This window comes from Myotis lucifugus, unplaced genomic scaffold, assembly GCF_000147115.1.
Source record: "Myotis lucifugus unplaced genomic scaffold, Myoluc2.0 scaffold_2390, whole genome shotgun sequence".
In the NCBI taxonomy this organism is placed as follows: domain Eukaryota; kingdom Metazoa; phylum Chordata; class Mammalia; order Chiroptera; family Vespertilionidae; genus Myotis; species Myotis lucifugus.
Genome location: NW_005873438.1, coordinates 16,819 through 24,242, shown reverse-complemented (window position 1 = coordinate 24,242; position 7,424 = coordinate 16,819). Strand labels below are relative to the sequence as shown.

The following is a 7,424-nucleotide window of genomic DNA, read 5'->3' as shown; positions in this document are numbered from 1 at the left end:
CCTGAAGTGCCCCCCCACCACCACCCCCGGCAGTGGAGTTCCCAGTTGGGGCCTCAGGGGACCCGACAGGACCCACCCTTACTGAGCCTTCGGGGGTGGCCCACGTTAGGCTTGGGTGGTGCCAAAAAAAGTTGCCCTTGGCCCCAGGCTCTTGTGCCCCAGGCAGGGCTCTCCCCTACTCGGAGCTGGCAGCCCCTCTGCTCCCTCAACGGGCCCCCTTCCCCTCGTGAACAGGCATGGGGTGGGTTGGCACCCCGCATAACACAGTGGTCTTCCAGGGTGGGCATGGGGTGGGGCTGGAGGGACAGTGACATCCACACCAGGAGCTCTCGGGCCCACCCTCACCCTGGATCCCCACCCTCAGGGGTGTCGGAGCCTACTCTGCCCAGGTGGGGAGGAGTCTGTGCCCCTGGCTGCTGGCGGGGCTCTGCCTGGTCTCACCCGACCCCATGCCCTTGCAGGAAGGCCCTGCACACCAACTCCCTGGAAGCCCAGGCTGACGGCCTTGCGGACTGTGGCCTGGACTCGGGGGAGCCTGACGGGAAGACCCCCACCAGACAGGCGTCCCTGGGGGACTCCCTGCTGTCCCCGCCCCGCTCCCCGAGGCCCGCCAGCGTCCGAGCCCGAAAGCACACTCTCGGACAGAGCTGCATCTCCAGCCAGCTGCAGGCCGCAGGCGGGGAGGTGGCGGAGGCCCCAGACCCAGCCGACGAGGAGGTCAGCCACATCACCAGCTCAGCCCGAAGCCCCTCGCCCGAAGCCCACAGGGTGGTGGCTGGCAAGCCGGACCTGTGCAGGCTCTATGGTGTGGACGCCCAGGGCCTTCTGGACCAGCCCGGCCAGGCAGACCAGCACCGGCGGCCCTCGGTGGAGCAGGGTGGAGGGGACAGCCGCCCTGAGCCTGGAGAGGTGAAGGCAATGGCTCTGGAGGCTGAGCCTGTGCTGGGGTCACGCAGGAAGAAGAAGATGAGCCCCCCGTGCATCTCCATAGACCCCCCCGTGGAGGACGAGGGTGCAGCCTGGCCCCCTGCAGCGGGGGGTGGCAGTACGACCCTGCGGCGGAGAACCCCGTCCTGCGAGCCCATGGAGGGCTTGGGGGTGGACCCTACCAGCAAGGGGGAGTGCTGGGGCCAGGTTCCCTGCCGTGCAGAGCACCTAACCATCCCCAGCTTTGCCTTCAAGCCCTTGGACGTGGGGGGCCCCAGCGGGGACCTGTTCTCAGACAGTGGGCACAGGGTGGCCCCAGAACCCAGAGCTTCCTCAGGGGTCACAGCACCTGCCGAACCCCACAAAACAGAGTCTCCCATGCCCTCCAGCGACCCCCCCAAGAAGGGATGGGGGCTGTACCTCAAGGTCCCCGAGAGCCCCCCAAAGAAAGCAGGGTCCCCCCCAGCCAGTCCCACACCTGGTGACAGTGTGGATGAGCCTGTGTAGCTGGGGACACGAGGCCACACAGGCTTGGCACGGGGCTTGGGGTGTATGCAGTGGGGTGGTGGCCCCAGGCAGGGCCATGCATGGACCCCAGCTCGGGCCCTACGCTGGGCAGAGGAGCCGGGAGGACATCGGCCCAGGGAGAGGGAGGCAGATGCTGTTCTGGGTGAAAGGAGTAAGGTTAGCTCCTCAGACTGGGAGCCTGTCGGTTCAGGTTTGGTTTCTACGCGTTTGGCCGCTGTGGTCAGACTGCTGGCGGCCTGGTCAGCAGTCCCTTCACGAGAGAGGACCAGGGACAAGGACCAGAAAGCAACCAGAAGGGAAAGGTAGAGGCTGCCCGGCAGAGTCCCGTCCTCACATCCACTTACTTTTCTAGGGAACTCACGCTGGGGGCCACTTGTGCCCTCGCGGTGGCAGCTCAGTCACCAGGCCCCCGCAGCCGTGCCTCACCATCACTCACAGTCTGAGCGCCTGTCCACTTGTCCCGGCCTCTGCCAGCGCTGTCTCTCCACCTGCCCCTCCTGGACCCCTCCCCACCGTTCTGTCCAGAAAACACCTGTCGACTGGTCTCTGACACGCCGGATCGCCAGGGAATGGGAGCCAAGCCCCCGAGGCCAGCGCCTCCAACGGCCGCCCTGGGGTCTGAGCAGAGCCGTGCCCACGGAGGCCCCTTTGTTTCATTTTGTTTCTCTTATAAATTCAGGTTAAAGTTGCAATAATCTGATGCAGAAAATCCAGCTTCTGAAGTTGAGGGCATGGGGAGGGCAGAGCAAAACAGAGTAAACATTAACTTATTTAAGGAACAAGTGGGCGACCAGCAGAATCAGTCCCGCGTGAGGGTGGGCGGCTGGATGGTGACCGCCACCCCAGCAGAGTGGCAGGGTCCCCTCCCGAGCACCTGCGGCTGGTGGCCCATGGTTCCCCCACTCGGGCAGTTCGTCAGGAAAAGCTGAGATCATAGCAGCCGGGCACACGGCATTCGCACGCTGGAGAAGCTGCATCTGACAACGTAGGGAGAAGTTGTTGCCAGAGCTTCTGACGGGGGTGGGTGCTGTGGGGGGGTCCCCACGGGAGAGCTTTCCAGCTGGGCAGTCGGCTTAGGGCTGCAGAAGGCACCCATTCTCGCTATCTCCCTGCGCTGAAGTCTTTGAACCCTAGCCCTGACCCTTGACCTTGCCCCATGTCCTGCTGGCCTCTCGGACCAGGGCTTGTCTGCAGCCCCATGGTCCCTTGTTCTCAAAGCCTGATCTTGGGGATCTCTCAGGACAGTCGCAGCTCAAGGCCAGAAACGTCTGAAACCCCAGGACTGGAGTCTCACCAACCCACCCTCCCCACTGTCCCTGTCCCACATCCGTCTTGCAGTCCCATGATCTCCACCACAGATCTAACGGACACAGCATAGCTGCCCAGCTGGGGGCATCCCTATCGAGCCATCTTGTCTGGCCAAGGCCTGATGACTGAGCTGATGGGGGCCTCTGGGAGGGACTGCAGTCCCCCACTCCCAGCTCCAAGTCACAGGCCTGGATTGCAGGTGCCTGTGTCACTGATCCACTTGTAGGTGTGTGTGTGCGGGGGTTGGGGGGTGGGGGGGTGGGGAACCAAGGTACATGGAGGGTGAGCGTGAGGACGTGGCTTCTCGGGGCACAGACTTGTCTCCTTCCGGCACCCGGCCTGGAGCTGTGGCTCGAAGGTGCCCGTGCCACATTGCCCTGACGCGGGACAGGGACGGCAGTGGCACCATCTTTGAGTGACGACTGCATTGGACCCGTCACAGGAACGGACCTGGAACAGTGTCCTTGAGGAACGAGAACTGCCCTTCTGGCCAGCACGCCCAGCCTCTGAGGGCCTGATGTCACCCAGTGTGTGGGTTGGGGGCCGGGTCTAGAAGACCCCAGGTTCTCTGTGCTTCCCGGACCCCCAGTGACTTCCCTGGTCCCCACAGGAGAGCCTTCAGGGCATTCATCTATTTTAGTTCATTTGCCTCCAGCATTGAGACCCTGCTCATTCCACCAGCACCCCATGCATGGTTTCCTGCAGCACCCACACCCCCAGGACTCCAGGCCTGCTCTCGAGCAAAAAACTGCAATCACCATGGGTGTGGTCCCCTCGATGACTGACAGGACTCCTCTGTGCCTATTTTCCAGGAGTGGTGGCGTACCCCAGAGTGCCACCCTCGCCTGGACCTGGGGTGCAGGTCACCAGCAGCCAGTGAACTTGGCTCCCTCAGGAGGACCCATGTGGGCACACAGGAAGCACTGTCCCCCCCCACACACACAGCCCCCCTGGCCCAACAGAAGGCCCGCTTGACCCTCCCTGATAAGTCAACACTCACTTTATCTGTCACTGCCACTGGCTGAGCTCCTCGAGATCCCAGGGCCAGATAAGGGGAAGCGGGTGCCTGGCCTCCTCCGGGCTCCCCCAGTGTGGGGGTCTCAGCCCCAGGCCCCACCATGTGCCCTTCCTTCCTTGCACCCTCCACCGAGGAGCCCCTGTCCCTCAGTGTCCCCAGCACAGCCCGCACCGAGAAAAGTGTAAATGCGCTTGTGCAAGGTGCGCGATCCAGGGAGCTCAGCCCGCCGACCACAGCGGCAGCCCCGAGAGTGTGGGGCGGAGAGAGGGAGGGAGGGGGTGGTGGCCGGTCCATCTCTGCCTTCACATCGAGGAAGGACAGTATCTGGCTGCAATAAGATGATTAAGATGAAAGGAAAGGAGGAGGTTTGCGCTCCCCACCTGGTGACCACAGCGGGGAGGCCCAGGGTGAGTGGGCAGAGGCCCTCCCACGCGGACCTGCCAAGTCTGCGCCGTGGGCAGGGAGCTCAGTCATGGGACGCTGTGCCCAGGAGACAAGCTGAACGCACAGCAGCCGGATGCACAAACCAGCGGCCCCGGGGCCTGAGCGGTGACAGGAAGCTCGCTTGGTGGCCACACATCCCAGAGGTGGAAGCATTGGCCGTGGGCCTGGGCCCGTCAGTGTTGCAGGTGACCCTGTCCCCTCTCCTGCCGAGGGGGCGCCAATGTGAAAGGGGTTCCCACACCAAAACCCATAAAATGCTGATTAAAACTCAATGAGATGCCCGCCCCCCATCCCCGAATGGGGCGTTGGAGGGTGACAGGCCTGGCCCCATGGCTGTGGGGAGGCGTCTGGCTCCCAGGAAATGGAGGTGCTCGGACCTCAGGCCCGGCTTCCTCGCTGGCACAGGCGCAGACATGCAGGATGTGCGCACAGGGACAGCCGACCTGGTCCTGAGACCCTGACCAGGCACCTCTGTCCCCTGTAGCAGCCTGGACACAGGCTCCCTGGGAGCCGACACGCTGACGGTGAGAAATGGTGTCCTCCCCACACGCAGCCGCGGAGGACGGCACCGTGTGGTGTTCGGTGTGATGGAGGCTCCAGCCTCACTCCACCCGCCTGCACCTGTGACACTTAGGCAGCCGCACGGCGTCCACATGTGCGAGCTCAGTGCGGCCTGAGAGCTGAGGACGGTGCTGGGAGGGAGGGCAGGGCACTGTGTGGTCGGAGGCCCCAGGGTGTGGGGCCAGGGGTCTATTGTGACCCCGTTGCTGGGCACCTGGGTGCCCCCAGAATTATCTTTTTAAAAATGTTTTTATTGATTTCAGGGAGGAGAGAGAGAGAGAGACATCCATGACGAGAGAGAATCACCCATCGCTGCCTCCTGCACGCGTCCTTCTGGGAACTGAACCCACAACCCGGGCATGTGCCCTGACCAGGAATCAAACCGTGATCTCCTGGTTCACAGGTCTGCTCTCAACCACTGAGCCGCGCTGCCTGGGCAAGTATCATCTTTTCAATGTTCTGTGTTGTTTTATGTGACCTGAATACACATAACCGCTCCCCAAGGAGACACAACCCCAGGCACCAGGGGCTGGGGAGGTGGTGTCCCCACAGCAATGCCCAGTGCTCAGGGCCAGGGGTCCCCACAAGTGACACACAGTGGCTGTGTGGCTGCCCCTGGAGCCCTCCCTCCCCCTCAGTGCCGCCCACAGCTGGACACACGGCCACAACCACAGGTGCTCTTCACACACTTTAATGAGGGGCAGTGCCCACCACCCACTCCCTGGGCTGGGGGAGCTCAGGGCAGGGGGCAGGGGAGGTGGAGGGGCAGACACTTGGGCAGGAAGCAGTGGTCGGGGACAGGAGGGGGCTGGGTGGCAGCCTGAGGGACGGGCTCAGGGCTCCTTGGGGACGTACTGGTGGATCCAGTCCAGGTAGTAGGTGACGCGGGTGTAGATGCCGGGCCTGTGGGGCTGGGCACAGCCCTCACCCCAGCTGACCACACCCGCCTGCAGCCAGGTGCCGTTGACCTTGCAGACCAGGGGCCCTCCAGAGTCGCCCTGGGGGGGAGAGGGGTCAGTGGCTGGAGAGGCGGATGGGGTGGGGATTTGGGGGAGGACACGGGCCCACCAGCAGGAGTCCTTCTTCTTGGCCCCGGCACAGATCATGTCGTTACGGACGATCTGCCTGCTGTCCCCCGTGTACAGGCCCGTGTGGTATTCCGCGTCACAAACGCTGTTTTCCACGATGGGGACCTTCACCTGCTTCAGGGGGAACGGCGGTGGGAGGGGTTCTGTGCGGTGAGAGGAGAGCAATCGGCACCAGTGGCGAGGCCATCACTGCCCCGAGCCTGCTGTCGGGATCCCTCCCCCAACGGAACCCCAGAGTTGGGTGGGTGGTGTGACTAGTCCTCACTCCCCAAGCCCCCCAACTGTGCCTGACCCTCACCTTCATCGTGCACATCACCCAGCCTGTCACCCAGCACGGGGTCCCCGGGGGGAAAGTCTCCGAGGCAGGGGGCAGAGCGACCAGCTGGACGTTGCAGGAGATGTTCACAGGGTCCCGCAGCTCCATTAGGGCGATGTCAAACCCCTCCTCGATGGCATAGAACTTGGGGTGCACGATGATCCGGTTGATGGGCAGCAGCTTGTCCCGGTAATAGAGGTGCTGCTCCCGCAGCTGCACCCTCAGGTCTGCGGGATCTTTCTTTTCCCTGGAGGGAGGGGCACCTACTCAGGGGACTGAGCAGCCTCCTGTTCACCCAGGAGGGAGTGTGGATGAAGCCCAGGCCCACCCCCACGCCCACCCATCAGGCCCCATGGACACTCACGGTCCCAGGCAGTGCGCGGCGGTCAGCACCCACTGGGGGTGGATGAGGGAGCCCCCGCAGCAGTGCTTCCAGTACTGCTCTTTCATCCTCAGGCTCACCTGCCAGGGCCACTTGCTTCCAGGGGCCTCCTGCCCCCCCACGATGCCCACTCTCTCCAGGGCCTGGCTTGGGGCTGGGGCAGGAAACACCCTCAGGGCAGAACAGGACACAGCCCGGCCCCTGTGCCCACACAAACCTGGGCTTCTGTGAGCCCACCACCCGTGGTGGAGCCTGTGGGGTGAGGGGCAGGGACAGGGGCAGGGACAGGGCTGAGCAGGATCAGGACTCACCAGGGGCCGCATGGCCCAGCCTCAGCAGGAGGGGCAGTGCCAGCACCAGCAGACTCGGCATCTGGAAGGAGCCAGGAGGGGCTGCCTGACCCAGGGGGGCTGAGCCAGGCGGGGGGGGCTACAGGGTGTGTGTGCAGATGGAGTCGAGGACCCTAGATGAGGGGTCAGTTGAGACCTGGAGTCTGAGGTCCTGCTGCTCCAGATGTGAGGCTCAGCTGCTCAGTGCACGAACCCCAGATGGTGGGGTCTGGTGGGGTGCTTACCTTGACCGGTCCCTGCTGCTATTGCCCAGCCCACTCTTTCTTTCCCATTTATCCTTCCAGATCAGGGGGTGGGGGGGTCAGAGGTCAGAGGTCAGAGGAGGGGTTGCTGGATCCTCCAATCCAGAGTGGAGGAAGTGGATGATTCAGACAAAGGCTTCCATGTGACATATACCCCTACCACCAGGCACCCATCTGGGTACCCACTGGTCACATGGGTAGGGCATGCAGCCAAATAGAGGACAAGCCACCATCACTCCACCCCCAGGTGGTTCCTGCCT

The 7,424-nt window shown here is 63.7% G+C and overlaps 1 pseudogene; it reads right to left on the bottom strand.

Moving 5' to 3' along the window:
- Window positions 1-5,461: 5,461 nt before the first annotated feature.
- LOC102437496 lies at window positions 5,462-7,153 on the bottom strand (annotated as a pseudogene).
- Window positions 7,154-7,424: the final 271 nt, after the last annotated feature.